This window comes from Carassius auratus, chromosome 1, assembly GCF_003368295.1.
Source record: "Carassius auratus strain Wakin chromosome 1, ASM336829v1, whole genome shotgun sequence".
NCBI classification, from domain to species: Eukaryota; Metazoa; Chordata; class Actinopteri; order Cypriniformes; family Cyprinidae; genus Carassius; species Carassius auratus.
The window spans coordinates 14496901-14515753 of NC_039243.1; the positions used below are offsets into that span (position 1 = coordinate 14496901).

Here is an 18853-nt window from a genome sequence, read left to right on the forward strand (position 1 = left end):
CACCCATGCCCACTGGAGATTCCCCTCAACTTGGACCACAATCCCTTTGGTGAATGAGGAGAGGGCCGCTACCTGCTCCCATGGTGGCCGCTGCTGTGTCTCTACCCACACCATCACCGGCTGCAGGTCTGGGTCTCGCCTCTGATTCTCCATCCATTGAGTGACATCCACATCATGTAGCTCCCGGCAGACCAGTTCGGCCCCACTGCTTCCATCCACCTTCTGGCTAAGCTCCAGCTCTCTGGCTTTTCTACGCTCACAATACTTGCATTCCTCCAAATGACATGGCCGTCTCAAAAGAGCGTCAGCATTGCCATGGCGTTCCTCAGCACGATGTGTCTCAGTGAACTCATAACTCTGCAGTTCCTCCAGCCAACGAGCCACCTGGCCCTCTGGTTCCTTGAACATCATCAGCCACTGCAAGGAGGCATGGTCAGAGTGTATGGTGAAATGCATACCACACAGGTAGTACTTAAAATGCCTAATGGCAGAGATGGCAGCCAACAGCTCTCGCCGTGTGACACAATATCTCTTTTCAGCTTTGCTGAGCATCTTGCTGAAATAGGCCACTACTCTCTCTCCATCTGGCCACGCCTGGGATAAGACTGCTCCTATTCCATCCCCACTTGAGTCCGTGTCCATCACGAAGGGCAGTTGGGGGTCAGGAGGTGCCAGGATGGGTGCACGCACCAGGGCTTGTTTCAGAGTACTGAAAGCATTTTGACAGCCCTCTGCCCAGACAAAGCACTGATCCTTCTTTAAGAGCTTATATAAAGGAGCATCAATACAGGAAAAACCCTGCACAAATTTCCTGCAATAGGATGCCAAGCCCAGGAAACGTTTTAACTCCCTTTGGTTCACTGGAACAGTCCACTCCTGTACGCCACTCACTTTGTCCTCCGCAGTGCCGATCCCTTCACTGCCTATCCGATGCCCTAAGAAGGTCACCTCTCTGCCCAACAGTCTGCATTTATTAGGATGTAACTTCAGACCCGCCCATCTGATCTTCTCCATAACTTCCCTCAAGGCTGTGATAGCTGATTGGAACGAGCTTCCATGTGCCAGTATATAATCCAAAAATACCAGACACTGCTGGTGTGGAATGCCTTCCAGTACCCTCTCCATTAAGCATTCAAATGTGGCTGGTGCATTGCAAAGACCGAAAGAGAGGACTTTAAATTGACACAGACCTCTACCCGTGCAGAAAGCCATCTTTGGTCGAGCTTCTGGCGTCAGCGGCACCTGCCAGTATCCACACCTCAAGTCCAATGATGAAAACCAACGCGAGCCAGCCACAAGGTCCAAGTATTCATCCACATGGGGAAGAGGGTATGAGTCTTTCCGTGTCACTGCATTGAGCCTCTGGTAATCAATGCAAAAGTGCCACTCCCCCCCTTTCTTCGGGACCATGACTACTGGGGATGCCCATGGGCTCTCAGAAGGTTCTATTATGCCAGCGTGCTGCATCTTCACTAATGCCTGCTCTGCTGCCTCCTGCCGTCCTAAGGGCACGTATGGGTGACGCATCCCCTTGTCGATATTGTGTTGTACCAAGGAAGTTTGACCCAGATCCCCTTCATCACAGGCAAAACTCGCTGGCGCTTCTCTGCATTATCTCTTGCAGCACTCCCATTGTTTCACCGTCTCTCCCAGAACCAGGCCCAGGCAATGTGTATAGTAACGGGGCTCCTGCAGGGATGAACTGGGTGGCACTGTGCAGCACGGGTAATCCTTGTCATCTAGGTGACATTCCGCAAGTCCATCAGTGTGACATGCTCCTGGTGGCCTCATTTTCATCACATGACCATTGCCAAAACTCAACGTGGCTTTGGACGGGTCAAACTGACAGCCATGATCCATCAAAAAGTCCAATCCCAGGATACAACTGTCCTGCACATTAGCCACCCACACTGGATGCTGCATGTTCATGCCCCCCACAGTCAGTGTTAACAGCCCCTTCCCTCTCATTGGTGCCAGCTCACGTTACTGTCCGGAGCTGAACTGCTTTGTCTTCCAGCTGTGTTCCATCTGGCACCGCATCAGGACAAACTACAGTCACTGTAGACCCTGTGTCAACTAGGGCGGTGCATTCAATGCCATCAATGCAAATTAGGATATGGCAAAAATCTGATATGGCTGTTCTGCCCACCACAACCACCCCATGTTCTTTAGTTCCATTACTCATGTTGGGCCAGTCTGTCTGCTCTGCTGACAAGCGGGACGTGGGCCTGGGGGTCTGCAGCACCCCACCTACTGCGCCCCCTTCCTGTTTCCCAAATTCTTAGTCAGCATAGGGCATTCCTAAACCAGATGTCCTTGCTGACCACACCCCCAGCAAAGAAGGGAGGGGCCAGTTTCCGACCCTTGCATTGCTGCTTCAACTGCCATTTCTCTCTCCATTGCCAACTCTATGGCCTCTGCCAAAGCATGTGGGCGTGCGAGCTGTGTATGTATGCGCAGCTCTGCTGGAGAAAGAGCTCTAATGAACTGATCACGGGCCAGCTCGCTCTGCATGTGCAGACTCACCCTCTCTGGAACTGTCCGAGGCCAGCAGCACGGGACGCCGTCGGGGCTTCGTGGTCGTCTGGTGTGGGGGGCAGTTCCCGGTGGGGCTGACAGGCTGGCTCGCGGAAGCGAAGAGGCAGTCGAATCCCGGCCAATCCCTGCCGAGGAGGACCGGTACAGGCAGATCCTTGACGATCCCGACTTCCACCGGCCAGGCGCCAGGGGGCACCGTGACGGTGACGCGCCTTGCTGGTACTTCTCGAGTATCTCTGTGGACTCAGGTGATGGGCAGTCTGGCTTTGGGTTCCAGCCATGGAGGAAAGACAGTTGGCCGGACCACGGTGACGGCGCTGCCTGAATCGAGGAGGGTGAGGACCGGCCGGCAGGAAGAGAAGCCTGAGCTCTGAGCACCGGAAACCCCTCACGTTGGCTATTTTCCCTACAATCACACAGAACCACGCAAGATGTCAAAACAAGATTTAGTCGGGATGCGTTCGAAACCGCATACCCTTTAATTAGGCACTTAATTTCAATAAGTACTAACTTAACGAGCGCTAAAAGAGTACATACTCTACAGCCTAAATGTGTATGTATAAAGTATGAATGCAATTTGTATATCATCATCCGCTATGTTGATCATGCGACCTACAAAGTTAAAACAAGCACAAACACTTAAAAAATATAAGTGACAGGTTTAATTAATGTATCTGTAATTGTCTTGATAATGAAGAACATTGCCAATGTTGTGGTCTTGTTGCAGAAATGGCTGCCTTTTTATTTTGTGATTGTAGTCGATACTGTTGATATTATATTTTTAACTCCACTAATGTGATCAAGTGTTATCCTTAAAGCATTTTTTTATTATAAAAAAAACCCCAAAATCGTTATCTCTTGAATATTTTTTTTTTTCAATTATTTTACGTGAAAAATGTTTTCTTGTATATCTCATTCTATGATGAAAACATGATTTATTTTATTTACTGCTTTATGGCATTATGATTGTTTATTGTTAGATACAACTGTCTTACCATGATCTTTTATGTAATAATTTGGCCCACTGAAAATAGAAAAGAAAAATCTAATTTTCTAAAATTATTTTTCAATTAATGCAGTATTTCAGATTAAAATAAAGACTAGGTCTTTAAAATCAAATTTTTGAATGCAGAATAGCACCTCCTGGTGAGAGGAAAAAAATAAAAACTTGTAATTTCATGTGTAACTACTAGATTTCTGTACAGGACTCTAAAGAGAGACTTGTGAAGTCCCTTGTTGTTTTTATACATAATTGTTTACTTTTATTAGGTTGTGGATTTAAATGTATATTAAGGCATTCTCAAAGACTACTTTTTGTCAAGGTTTATAATTTTTGTTGTTTTAAATGTTGATTTGAAGTGTATTTTTTTTTTTTTTTTGCATTATTATTACTTCATTTAAACATGAACACAGAAAGCACTTTGTTACACAAAACATTACAATTCTATAAAAATGTTAACAAAAATTCTTATTTTAGTCTTGTGACTCGTTTTATCTATATTGTTATAGTCCTACCAATTTATTTGAGTATGTATAATTCTGTATGTTTGTGTCTTGTAGTTCTGAATTGCTTTGCACAGATGTTTTTATGTGCTGCTCTCTAAGCTGATTTCTGTAAGTGCCTTTTTACCATACAATCTGTCAGTGTAATTCTCTCCCTCAAAAGATTGTCAATAATTTCATGTTTTTCTTCCCTTAATAATCCTAAATTCCTCAATGAAACTAACAGATTGGAGTGGAAGACACTTCCCCCAGTATGGTGGTTCCTGTTGCACTTTTCCCAAACTTTGTTTTTCCAAGCAGCACAATTCAGAGCTAATTTTTTTCTTCTGTTAGATGAATAATGACATGCAATCATCACATGCAAGACTAATTTAAAATTAAATGACTTAAATAAGAATCTATTTCATGAGTTATGAAACTGATAATTATAATAAATAATTTCAATAATTCAAAAGTTTTAATAGGCTATTGTTTTTGCATACAAAGCACAAATATAGTTGCAAAATGAGCACCAATCTTAGATACTGACATAATTTAATTCTCTATATTTCTTCTAGAACACACTGAATGAAGTATCCTATATCTACAAATAATTGTTTAAAATTGTATATAGTTTCTAAAACTATTTAATAGCATATAGGTGTGCTTTAAAAAAAAATTATATCTATATATATATATATATATATATATATATATATATATATATATATATAATATTAGTGATGGATCAAAAATCACAATTATACGCATCAATTTATTCATTCAGTCCTCCCAAACTGTCTAAATACGTATAATTTATAAACACTCATGTGACAGGAGTTCAGTGAACCCTCTGAGCCAATGAGAAACTGAATGGAAGCTATTGTAAAAAGCAAAACCAATAGAGTTTACACAATGCTGATGCCCCTTATGTGAACTTTGTATTTAATAAATGTTAAAAAAGTATAGATAAGAGTATACTGTATACTACACAATGAAATCACAACTAACCACACAAACTAGTCCCAAATGCACCTGTTCACATACAAAAGAAAGTGAAAGTGAAATATCAGTAGTAAACCTTAACCTTGATTCTTAGATATTTACAAAGGCTCTTTTACCCAAGACAGTTCAAGACAAGTAAATATTTTAAAATACACTGCTTGCTTTGCTAAATGTTATTTAGAAACATACAATAAAAAATAAGAAAGAAAGGCACACAGAAAGCGAGTAACATCCACTGAAAATAGCATTTGCTGTTGAGACAGTGAGTTGCAGTGTGACATAATTCAGGTCAGTGGATCCTGGAGCTTCTGCCTCAATAGTGAGTTTGACATCCGTCCCTGACTCTGTGTCGGAGGGTGCAGTCAGTGTCACACTTCCTTGAGCACTTCCCCCTGTTTCAAGGATCAGAGAGCTAGGGAAAGACACACTGAAGCCCTGGTCATTCAGAGCTCTGATAGTGTAGGTGCCACCTGTAGTATTAGTGGCCACTGTAAAGTTGAGACTCAATGGGACTCCAGGCTGTGTAATGTTCTGTGATTGGGCCTGTGGAGGAACAGATATGGGGAATGCATGTTATTTGTCTTAAACAGTGATGAGTTTTTAAAACTCTGTTTTTATACTAACTGTGATGTAAAATTAAGTGTATTTTGATTAATTATTGTTTTTAAATAAGTAAGTTGTATTTAAACAGCATTTTACCATATATATCTTACCATGACTGTTATTCTAGATCCTTTATGCTGGGTGGGTGACTGTCTCTGGAATCGACTAACTGATGACGAGTCATTCAACAGCCCCTTCAGCTGTACCACAAACGCCCACTCTGGGATTCTGTCAGTGTTGACCAGGAAGTCTGTCGCACCGACAGCTTTGATAGTTCCATTAACAAAATCTGATCCTGAAGCTTCAACTAGAAGCACTTCAGTCACTGTGACCGAATCTCTTCCAGTCACAGAGACATAGAAAGTAGCATTCTGACCTGATCAGCAATTAGAAAAATACTTTGAAAAGAATTGTTTTGGGGAAAATAAATAAATAAATAAAAATTGTCATATATATAATCTAGAAATTTATATATACATATTTGAGGAAGATATCAGTATTTTACCAATAAAAGGGCGGGTGAAACTCTGTCCCCATGAGTCTCCATGACCTCCCTCAACTATCTCCACAAAGTAAAAGAGGACGTCCACAGAACTCTGACCTGTATTCACAATTGAAGAAATGTAGACATGCATGTACTTTTCCTTTGTTTTTACAAATTGAGGATCCCACAAAAGCCTTTTGCACAGCACTTTTTTGTCACTTAAAAATGTATGTTGGTGCATCAATCTATTTTATTACTCAGTAAATAATATTGCGATATGTGATAAAAAAAGACTATTTTTATGAGTGCGGATCATGGTTTCATATACAAGGAAAATTGAGAGTGAAAATAATACCAAATAATAATAACCAACAGCATGACAATTTAAGTTGTATTTTGTTATTGTAGCCAAGAATGTACCTTCCGTTTATATGGCAGGAAACTTCAAAAACTTTTCATAGTTTTGTTTGCATGTAATTTGGATGGACAAAATTGATGAGTTGATTTGAATGTGTAAAGTCAAGTGCCTGTTTTTTTTTTTTTTTAACACTAACAGCAAGTCACATGCAGGAACAAAAATTTTACCGATCACTTTCAGGGTGTAGGAGCTTGTGGAGTTTATACTGATCTTCCATTCTCCTGTCTGGTTGTCAGAGTTGAGTTTTACTCTCTTTAGATTCCCTACAGTCAGGATGCTGCCCAGAGGACCATCTGCGACTGAACCTGACTGAGACACACCTGAAAGTGTGGGGACAAAACATTACGTTAAGAGTGGTACTGTCACGGATGTGGTTACACAGGGATGGAGAGTAGAGCTGAGGATCTACAGTATTGTAAGCAGCAGGAATCAAAGGAGTGTAGCACCAAACCAAACACTGACACACAATAATTATATGTTATTTAGGTCCAATCCCAATTCTATTTTATACCCCTTCCCCTTTCCCTACCCCTCCGCCTACCCCTTCCCCTTGTCCCTCGAAACAGTGTGTCAAGGGGTAGGGGAGAAAATATTCCCTAAGGATTGGGACACCACTTCCATGACGTCACACGCCATCATTCGTCGTCTAGCTCTTACAATACACATATATACTGGTATGCTGGTGTGCATTAGAGCCTTTAATCATCGTTCTATAGAGCTTAGTTATCGTTTAATTATCGTTAATTATCGTTAAGTATCGTTATCTTTAATTATCGTTCTGAGCTGCTTATTGACACATATGACATGACACATAGATCGGAAATCACGCAGCTCACACATCCAGGAGAAAATAAACTTGTCAACGCTGCCCCACGACTTTTATTAAATACAGTTTAAATACTGAATCGCTACATTATATTTTCCAGTGATGAGAGGATACAATAGCTGTTTTTAGGTAAACTCACTCTAAAATATATACGCACAGACGCGAATACACGCAATTTACATCTCTCTCTCTCTCTCTCTCTCTCGAATAGATAATATTTGAGAAAATGGTTTAGCGATTTCTAATTATTGGGAGGATTAGCCCCCATCAATGTCTATGGCAGTTATCGGCCTGATCAGACATATGCTGTGGCACAATCATGTAGTCTGTAATGATATGACGTTAGCAAATATTAGCAATTTTTTGCAAACATTTCTTTGAGTAACATGAGTGTTAATATGAACTTACAATTGAATGTAACATAAAACAAATGTTTACTCTTTGTTAAAATCTTTATTTATGCCAAAAAAGCTTACGTTTATGTGTCTTTTTGTTCACTGTAGCAGCCAAGTTGCCGAGAGAATTCATACCCCTTCGTTTGAAGTGTGGTCCTGAAAAAAACTCTGTTTGAAGGGCTATCTGGCCCTTCCCCTTACCCCTTCCCCTCCAACCAAAAGAGAATCGAGACACCCCTACCCCTTCACGTGAACGCGCGAAATGGGGGGGTAAGGAAAAGGGGAAGGGGTAAGGGGTAGAATTGGGATTGGGCCTTACTGTTACATGATCAGTTAAGCACAGAAAAACGGATTCATTAAGCACATAGGTAAGCACTCTGTTCATAATGTGTTGCTGTACTGTACCTGTAGGACTGTAAAGGGTAAAGACTGGAGAGTCTCCAGTGATATACACTGTCGTGTTGGACAGAGATGGATCCAGCACAAAAGAAAAGTTTTCTTCCTTGGCTGAACTTCTCTCTACCTGAAGAACAGTTACCTTCAAAAAACACATTTGGGAAACAATTAGACCAGACATCCAAACCAGGTGGTGGATCAGCACCTAGAGACAACCACAAATGCCTTAGATGTCAGTGGAGACCATAATAACTATATGAGCCCTAGAGATAGATACCCTGCAAAGACCTCGTGAACTAGACGGCCATTGACACAAATCATCAGCAAAGACATTGAAAACTAGACCTCTCCAGCTTCAGCCCCACCAAACACTGGACTTATGGATCCCAATCACCAAGGAGAAGGAACTGGATGAATATTCTGAACTATACCAATCCACAATCTGGCTTGTGTTGCTGCCCGGAATTAAACTACACCATATTGGTTCATCTGGCCAGAGCAGAACTGGCCCTCTGATTGAACCTGATTTCTTTGAGCCTGATTTCTCAGAAGGTTTTATTTTTTCACAATTCCTGTCACTGATGGAGTTTGGTTTCATTCCCACTGTAGCTTTTTGGTTTGTGTAACTGGGAATCTTAGTATTTGGCAATATTATGATTGCACAGACATTATGGTATGAGAAATGAACTGAGATGGATAATGAAATCTATAGTTCCTCTTCAGGAACTCGAGCAGCTTCAGAGAACGCTTTGGGGAATGCCCTTCAGTTGCACAAGCAGGGGTGTCAAACTGGGGGTAAAACCAGTACTGATTACCAGGTCCCCAAAGCAATAGAGGGCCCTTGAAAAGTCTGGAATATATATTTTCAAGGGGTAGGGGGCCCATTAGGACTGCCTATGAATAGGGCCCGGGATCTTGTGCAGCACCCCTGTGCACAAGCATCAGTTACACAAGCATATTATGCCTAATATTTTAATGAGCAGCATTAATGAGGAGTGGAGCTCGTGCAGACGTCTCTCGGGGAGCTGATTGTGCTTTTTCAACAAGAGGCTGGTCTCGCAAGACTGGTTCCCTTATGAGGTCACATGGCGGTGTGGGAGTCCCTGCCAAGTGTGCTTCATGGGGTCCTGCCATGAGCAGACTCTGGTCTAGTCTTCTTAGAAGACGATGTGGGTCTGAGGACCATTGTTTTAGGAGACTTCAGCTATGAAACATGTTACCTGTTTCTGTTGCAGAAAAGCTAGTTCATGCATTCAAAACCTATATACTGGACTATTGTAATGCAATTCTAGGTGGCTGTCCTGCATCTTCAATAAACAAGCTACAGGTAGTCCAAAATGCAGCAGCTAGAGTCCTTACCAGGTCAAAAAACTGGTAAGGACTGGGGCTGGACGCCATGGTACAGACGTGGCCGAGGCTTCATCTGTACATTTTTCCCCTGACTGCTCTGCTCCCGGGAGTTCTGGAGAGAGTGTGTGGGGATGGAGTCCGGCTGCTGTTAATAGCCCCATTCTGGCTGGTCTGGGTATGGTTCTTGAGCCTGATTTCTCTCTTTGACAGCACTCCATGGGAGGTTCCCGTCAGGAGAGATTTCCTCTCGCAGGCAGAGGACAAGCCACCACACAGAGCTTGGAGGCTGTAGGTGTGGTCTCTGTGGAAGCAGAACTATAGCTTCCGATCTCTCGACAGAGGTTGTTGAGACCATTCTCCAACCCAGAGCTCTCAATGAGGAAACTATGCCTTGAAGTGGAAGCTTTTCACTTCTTGGTGAGTAGACAGCCAGCTCGACCCAGTTAACTGCCCGGTTGGTACAGTTCTACAGTTCCTGCAGGCCCTCTCAACCCTCCCGGGTTGTCGGTGTGGGCATTCTCATTCCCCAAAGTGTTCTCCGAAGCAGCTCAAGTTCCTGAAGAGGAACTTCTCAGGTTACGTATGCAACCATGGTTCCTCGAGGGAATGAGATGCTGTGTCTCGGGGCCATACTTCCAGCATCCCTGGCGGCGCTTGCTTCATTCCTACAGGCTAAATGCTGGTTTTACTGCACATGCTTTTAAGCTTCCTGGTCTTTGACGTTTCCCGCCTGTGACATCTTGCCCCTCCATTGGACTGATTACACACATGATTCAAGGGCAGTCATGCTAAAGGGCATTCCCCAAAGCATTCTCAGACACAGCGTCTCGTTCCCTTGAGGAACCATGGTTCCCTTTCAGTCGGTCACGTTCGACGTTACGAATGGGATCTCGCCCGAGACCCCAATCACCTTCGAGTGGTACAAAACGAGCCAATGGTACAAAAAGTACCTTGGTCTGCAGAATTTGCATCGCAAGCTCCGCCCCGCAGAGCGGGTATATAAGGAGCAACATGAGCAACTCGCATTCAAGCTTTCGCTTCGGAGCCGAGCACATCGCTTGCTGCAATCACCGGAGTGTTTACAAGCAAGAGCTGGTGTTGGTGTGACGGCGCGATTCAGCGGTTCGTCTGGGTTTCCTGCGACAGCTCCCGCGTTCCCCTGAGCGCTTCAACACCTCTAAAAGAGACAAATTTCTCTCACAAAAATAAATACGGGCCGATTTGCATCTTTTTAAAGATGTCATTTCGCCCGTGTGTTTCTGGGTGCGGTCGATATATCGCTCCTCGTGACGGTCACGATCGCTGTGTCACGTGTCTGGGCTTCCAGCACGCTGAGACTGCGTTCGTGGATGACTCATGTTCTCATTGTGGGGACATCTCGGCGTTGAGATCGAGACTACCGTGTGGGCTTCCCCGACGAGCGAACCTCCTCGGGCCACACCCCCCTCACATACGCCGCAGCCGGTCGAGTTCCCGGATGAGTTTGCTGGACCCTCTCAAGCTCCTGACATCTCATTCGGGGCTCGCGAAGAGGACCGTATGTCGAAAGCCGCATCACAAGGCGGGCTTGAGTCCTCGGGAGATGAGGGTTCAGCTGCGTTGCAAATTCCGCAGACCAAGGTACTTTTTGTACCATTGGCTCGTTTTGTACCACTCGAAGGTGATTGGGCTCTCGGGCGAGAACCCATTCATAACGTCTCCGTTCCCTCCTTCAGGGAACGAGGATTACATACGTAACCAAGACGTTACACATGTAACCTGAGACGTTTCTCTAGAAATGCTTTATAGATTAATTAAACTCATTCTATAATTAATGAATTAATACAGTTATTAAACTGATTTAAAAAAACAATGAACTTATTTTAACAAAAAAAAAAACTCTGGCTTTTTACTATTGTCTTGTTTTTTATAGCTACTTTACAGTAGAACTTAATTTTGTTTGTATCATTGAAACATTATTTTCCTGTTTGACTCTTGCTGTTTGACTCTTGCTGTTTTGACACAGTCCGTACTGTATATAGTGCTATGTAAATGAAGGACACTCAAAAGGTAACAATTACTTCCAATAACAACATAAAACAGCAACAAAGCATTTAAATTAGCATAATATTAGTTGCATAATGCTAATTTATATTTATATTATATAATAGGAGTTAGTATATTGAGCTCAAAAAATTGTTAGAAATTACCAGGTCAGCAGTGATAGCATCTGTAATGATTGCATTGGCTTGAGACATTGTAGTGTTTGTGACGTCTATGGTCTGTCCACCAGAAACATGGGCCAGATCACTGTACAGCTGTATATCTGACAGAGACAGTGATCTTGATGGAGAGGCATCCTTTTCACTACGCAATAAGGAGCTTGTAAGCAGGAAATTAACCTGAATAGTGAAAAAAAGAAAGAACAGTTTGTTTTCTGGAAGTATTCTTGAGCCCATGTTGTGATTTCCATTACAGTAGCATTCCTGTATGTGATGCAGTGCCATCTAAGAGCCCGAAAAACCATACGGGCATCCAGTATGGTTTTCCGGCCTTGACCCTGACGCACTGTTCCAGGTTCTCTGAATCTTTGGATGATATTATGCCCTGTAGATAATGATAACTTCAAACTCTTTGCAATTTTTCTCTGAGAAACTCCTTTCTGATATTGCTCCACTATTTTTGGCTGCAGCATTGGGGGAATTGGTGATCCTCTGCCCATCTTGACTTCTGAGAGACACTGCCACTCTGAGAGGCTCTTTTTATACCCAATCATGTTGCCAATTGATCTAATAAGTAGCATATTGGTCCTTCAGCTGTTCATTATGTACATTTAACTTTTCCAGCTTCTTATTGCTACCTGTCCCGACTTTTTGCAATGTGTAGCTCTCATGAAATCCAAAATGAGCCAATATTTGGCATGACATTTCAAAATGTCTCACTTTCAACATTTGATATGTTATCTATATTCTATTGTGAATAAAATAAAGTTTATGAGATTCGTAAAATATTCCATTTCTTTTTTACTCACAATTTGCACAGCGTCCCAACTTTTTCGTAATCGGGTTTGTACATTTCTTAATATTGATTTGTATATATATTATTGTTTATTGTTGGTTCATGATACCTAATGCATTAACAAATTGAACATGTTTGTAGACGGTAACACATCAGCTGCAAAACTGAAATAACAAACCAAACAGTGATAACACAAGTGATCTGCAGGCACTCACTGTTGACTTGGTGCTTTCTATCATGGCCTTAACTGCACTTTTTAATTCCGTGTCCTTGGCTGAAGCATCAGTTAAAACAAAAATGTCTGATGATGGAGGAGTTCTTGTCAGTGTCAACTATAGATTCATGAAACATAACAAACAGGAAGCTTAAAGAGTATAATTACATAATTAATGACTCATTATTTATTATGGATTTCAAAGCTCCACCTAATTATTCACAATAATTTTTTATCTTATCTTTCATAACATTTGTTTTGTGTGTACTAATTTCAGTGGAACTTTTTCAAGCTGAGTGAGGATTTAAATCATGGTCCAAAAGACACACCAGGAGTCCTGACAGGAACATGTCTGAGAAGTTTCCACCAACTGATTCTGAAAGTGAATTAATATATTCTTTGAATGTATCTGCATTTGGAGTGCTTATCAAAGGTCCAGAACCTGTCATCAGAAATACACACATTACAGAGACCAAGAAAATGCAATATGCATTTAAAAAAAATGCTGTGCCTGATCCATGTATCTCACCCATATATATATTATGGTTTGTAATTTAAAATTATCCTTTCCTTTCAGACACTGTAGAAAGGAAATCACCTATTTTTCACAAAACATCAGCTTTCAAAACTATTCCATGTAGTTATTGTCTTCTGAAAGTGTTTTGTGTTTGTCAGCAGTGTCTCTGAAACAATTTGATCTTATTTAATAAAAATATTTCATATTTTAAGTACAATGGACCTACCCTGGCCATTAAATGGGACTAAAACATATTCTGAAGGTTCCTCTGATGTTCCTCTCCTGCTGTCTATGATACTTAAACACACACTCTTGAACACTTCAATGTAATGAGACAAACTGCCTGTGATGTCAAACACAAAAGCCAGAACTGAAGTCTGAGTGAGGCCCATTAGTCTAAAGAAAGAGAGATGAAAGAATAGTTCAGTCTATAGGATTTTTACCAAATAATAAAAAAAGGATATTCTGGACATTCTTCTAAATATCTTATTTAGTGTAACTAGGGGCGAAAATGTTCTCATACCGAAGAAAGGCTTGGTCGCCTGTGGCCAGTCGAATATCTTCCAGTAGTTCCATAGTAGCATTGATGGCCATGTCAGCAGCACGGAAGTGAAGGAAGCCGTGATCTGAACTGATGTCATCTTTATTAATGCCTCCAGTGGGTTCTCTTGAACTGGTCCTGTCAAGAAAGCCGCCATGGCTACATTTGCCTGACCAGACACATATTTTCAATTAAATGTTGTTGACAAGTACATTTTAAATATATTTGTTCCATCCAGTCAAATATTACAGTAACTCTCTAAGTATCATACTCTCAAGTTCAGCGACTTTCTGACTTTGGTTTGAAATCCAAAACACTGTAAAACCGATCAGTGAAATTAATCAAATGAAATTAGTTAATTGCACTCAAATAGTAATGAAAGTTCAATGGACTTAATTTAAATAAATAAATAAAAATGTTTTTTTGTAGTAAGGTGAACTTAAAATGATTGCATTTTCTAGTTCCCAGCATTCTTTGCATCATAAAACAAGGAAATTAAATGTAGAAATTAATTGATATTTTGTGTGTTTTTACACAAGATTAACATAGAGGGACAAAAGTTAGTCCTTAAATGTTGTGTTATGTTAGAATTTACAAAGGTTTCTGTTATGTTGGTTTTGTAGTGTTACCGTTGTGAAGAGTAGAGAAAATGTTGAGTGAATTAATCTCTAGTTATAAGGTGAGAAATATCAATATTTATAAGATGTATAATTTAAGGCAAATGCAATTTTTAATTTCATGTAAACTTAAAACATTTAAAAACACCACTTAAATGTTCTTGTGTAATCTGTTACACTATAAACCCTGATGAGTTCACAGAACTCAAAAAATATTTTGTAACAGATTACACAAAAACATTTAAGTAATGTTTTTAAATGTTTTAAGTTTACATAAACTAAAAAAAAAAAATTATAATTCCAGTTGCCTTAAATTATCTCAGTGCCATCTTAAATAATGATATTCCTCAACTTAAGAGTAATTCACTCATAATGTTATCTATTTTTCAACTCATATAATGTGGGAAATACACTCAAATTTAGGCTTTTGCTATCCATCCTCAGCCTAACCACAGGCTCTGCTCTTCACCACAACGGGAAATCCAACATAACATAAACCTTTGTAAATTCTAATATAAAACAACATTTATGTATTAACTTATGTCCCTCTATGTTAATCTTGTGTAAAAATCTTGTGTTTTCTGATGCAAAGCATGCTGGGAACTAGAAAACACAATCATTTTAAGTTCATCTTACTACAACAAATTTTTGAGTTTACAGAACTTATTTAAATTAAGTCCAATGAACTTTCATTATATTTGAGTGCAATTAACTAATTTCATTTGATTCATTTTACTGTTCAGTTTTACAGTGATAGGGTTTACAGTGTACCAGAGCTAATGCCAGTACTTACCTGCAGGTTTGGATGATAAAATCAAGTGGAAATATCCAGAAGTTAATGTCTTCTGCTGCAGTACATCTGGGAGAATATTGTCACTGCAGTTTTTTCCAACACAGTTTCTGCATGTTTTTGTGTTGGGACCTAGGCATCCATCCATCCATAAAGTGTTGGTAGAATTGCACAGTATTCAAAGTGTCACAACTTAGTTTTTTTTACATATGCACATAATTGTAAAGATGGCTAACTAATATATGATACTAGTGACTGGGGAAAACTTTGTAATTCTGAGATGCACAGAATAAAAAAATAAAAAATAAATAAAAAATACAGCACAGTACCTGCTGTATTGTTGAGAGGAAGCTCAGGTTTGATCAGTGTGCTGAAAGGAGCAGTGCTTCCCAGTTCCACCCAGTTACTGTGGCTATAGAAATCCTGCACACAAAACACATCTGTATGCTAGATTGTTCTTAACAGTGTTTGAGAAAAAAAGCTGCTTAATTTAATTCACAGTTCTATAATGTAGATTAGAATGTTTTTCAGGGCAACCATACCTGTAAAGTATGACATGCAGCCCCAAGACTGGTGCGGGCGGAAAAATAGTTCCCCTTTTTGATGCTGACTTTCACAGCAGCTACACCCTTAGTAATAAGGTCTCGTCCATTTTTGAAATCTTCATCATCGAAATGGTGAGCAGTACTGAACTGCTTTCTATCCACAGCTGCATTGCTAAGGGAAGTCTGAACAATAGCCAGATTGAAAGAGGAGAGTTTCAAGAGGGAAGAATATGCATTTGAGCAGGCTCTCTGGACGGTAGTTGCAGTCAATTTGCTGTTGATCTGGAGGTGAGGAGTTGGATGTACAGAAAAAAAAAATTGTTAACACTGCAGCCTTTTAACTGCCATAAAATGCATGATTAATATTCATGAAATGAAAATGTCAGATTATTAACTAATAATTCTGGCCATAAACTGTACAGAAAAGGATTGCTCCAGTGTAATACACTTCATCCTCAGTATTGAATATCATATGGTTAATTTATTTTTAACTAAACTTATATCTGTATGGATAATGGTCACACATGAGTGCCTGTGATGGCTTACAAGGTGTTTTTTTTTTTTTTTTTTGTAGGCTATGGAAAGTTGCTGAGCAACTGCTAATAAGATGAATGGGAATGCTAACATTCTGCGGTTGAATTCAGCAAAAAGTTTAACTTGTGTCTCAGTTTGCAACGGCAAACAAAAAATCTAAAACTCTAAAATTCAGATTAACAAATTAATATTGGGATAAATTCACACAAATATAATCAAGTCTAATTAAGTGATCAAATAGTTTGTAAACAGAATGAGTTCACGCTCATATTCTTTTCTTACAGGTAGAGTAAAATCTTTCCCCCGGGCTGTGGCTACATCTCGGCAAACCTCTGCCATCTTGCGGAGGAAAGCTGCCTCAGTGATTCGATGATGTGTGAAGGATTCATCAGTAGTGAAGATTTTGAATGCTGCTGCATGAGGGGGCTGAAATAGAGCCCCCTGGAGGAGAAATACAGCCACTACAACCAGTGACACCATGACTGTCCACAATGACACAATGAAAAAAAATCATTATGAAAATTAATTCTTAATTAATAATTTTGTGTTTTTATTTTTCATTATTATTTTTAATTAAATATGCCATACATTACTTTTTTCTGTCTCTAACACAGACTTCATTGTGACTCAAACATGCAGATTAAGTCAAGTGTCATGTTGCTATATTTTAATTTGAATATGTAACTTTCAGCATAAAACAAATTACAGTGCATGTGGCATTAACTAACATACAGTCATGCACATAAATGAATAAAAAGAAAAAAGTAAAATTGTGTGTATGTACAGTAAAAAAGGTGTGCGTGCGTGTATGATCAGGAAGATTTGTATTTGTTTTATTCGGTGCTCAAATAGTAGCTCTACCCTAATAGTCAAAAAATTCTTATGTATTATTATTATTTTTTATTTAAATTAAAATGCTATAATCACCGATTGATAGACATTAAATAATTGCTGATGGGGTCATAAGAATTAGGGTTTTGAAACAGTTATGTGATCAAAACTCTAACCAAACTCTAATTTAATGCCCCACACTAACACCAACACCCCACATAAAGAACTTCAGGTTCAAATTATTATTTTTTAATTAACCACAAAAAGTGATTTACATTGTTTTAACACTGCACACACACACACACACACACACACACACACACACACGCACACATTAATTATATATAATTATTTCATTACCTTGTAGTAGATTGTGCTTGAGTAATGTATTTGCAGACTCCGTTTGTATATAACACTGATTAAATCACAGATTTAAATTAAATCCCCATATTTAGTCGACCCAGACCAGTCATGATCTATAGAAACCTCAAAATAATTAGATGGTGCCGAATGGAAATCAGTTAAATGGAAGCAAAGAAAAAAAAAAAACATGCTTTGCATAATGCCCGCCTTTTGTAAAAAGATACAGTCCAGGCTGGAATGAAGACTGGTTTCATTCCCCTACACCCATATAGTTCTTAAGAAGTATCCTGATCTTTTTTGGTCCTTGACCAACATTTCTGACAACCAATCAGGTATGAGATCTAATGTAAGAGTCAAGCTTAACAGTCAAGTCAAGTCACCTTTATTTAGCACTTTTGTGTCAAAACTGTTTTACAGTGTTAAACAGGAAAAACATGTCCTGATAATGCAACAGGACAAAAGAAAACAGTCAGTTTATTCTCTTTAGTTAAAGGGTTAGGTTATCATTAGGGCTAGGGTTATAACTTGACAGGATTGTTGTTCCAGCACCAACAAAACATGCTGACCCAGGAATATGCCTGCAAAATCAGGATATGATGGTCAGCCCTTAGAAATCAAATCAAACGAAACGGTGTACATGTCAAATAAGATTAATATGAATAAAAAAAAATGCAGCCAGGCCTGGAAAATAAGTTTGACTTCATTCCCCACAACCTGCTGGTCTTAGTAAATATCTGCACACAACAAACCACACAGATCATGAAATGTTTTTTGATTTAATGACAGATAAGATAAATGAAAAGTGGTTCTCGAATGGAGAGCGGCATTCCTACAGTATCTAGGCATCACAGTATATGGCTGACAGTTTTGGGACTGTCAATCCTGGATACTTCCTTACAAAATCAAAACAAAGACAAAAATTTAATTGTCAACATGTTTGTCAGGAAATTATATTATATCACTATAAATTATACAATGACTTGTTCTTTTTCACTTCCAAAATCCATAATTTCAACAGTATTTTAACAAAAAATAACAAATTATGAACAGAATTGGATAAATATTAATTCTGCTGTTTAAAACAAATAAAGATACAGTGTAGGAGAACGGTTATCATGTGCAAGTAGCTGGAAACTCTTTATATTCATGCAGTGTGAGCATTTCAAATTTTCAATGGCTTTTCAAATCAAACAAATCATTTACCGGCAGATAACCAGTGACTTTCAGGCTGTAGAAGCTTGTAGAGTCAATGCTGATCTTCCATTCTCAAACAGAAATGCTGGCATATGGAAAACTATTCTTATGTTCCTCCCCACAGAAATACAGCCACTATATCCAGTGAAACCATGACTGTCCACAAGAATAGGTGCTGAGGAGTCTTTCACCAGCCATCCACAACCATTTTGT

At 39.8% G+C, this 18853-nt stretch overlaps 1 pseudogene; it reads right to left on the reverse strand.

Moving 5' to 3' along the window:
• Nucleotides 1–17699, reverse strand: part of LOC113076884 (von Willebrand factor A domain-containing protein 7-like) — a 41280-nt pseudogene extending 23581 nt beyond the window's left edge.
• Between the last annotated feature and the right edge of the window lie 1154 nt (nt 17700–18853).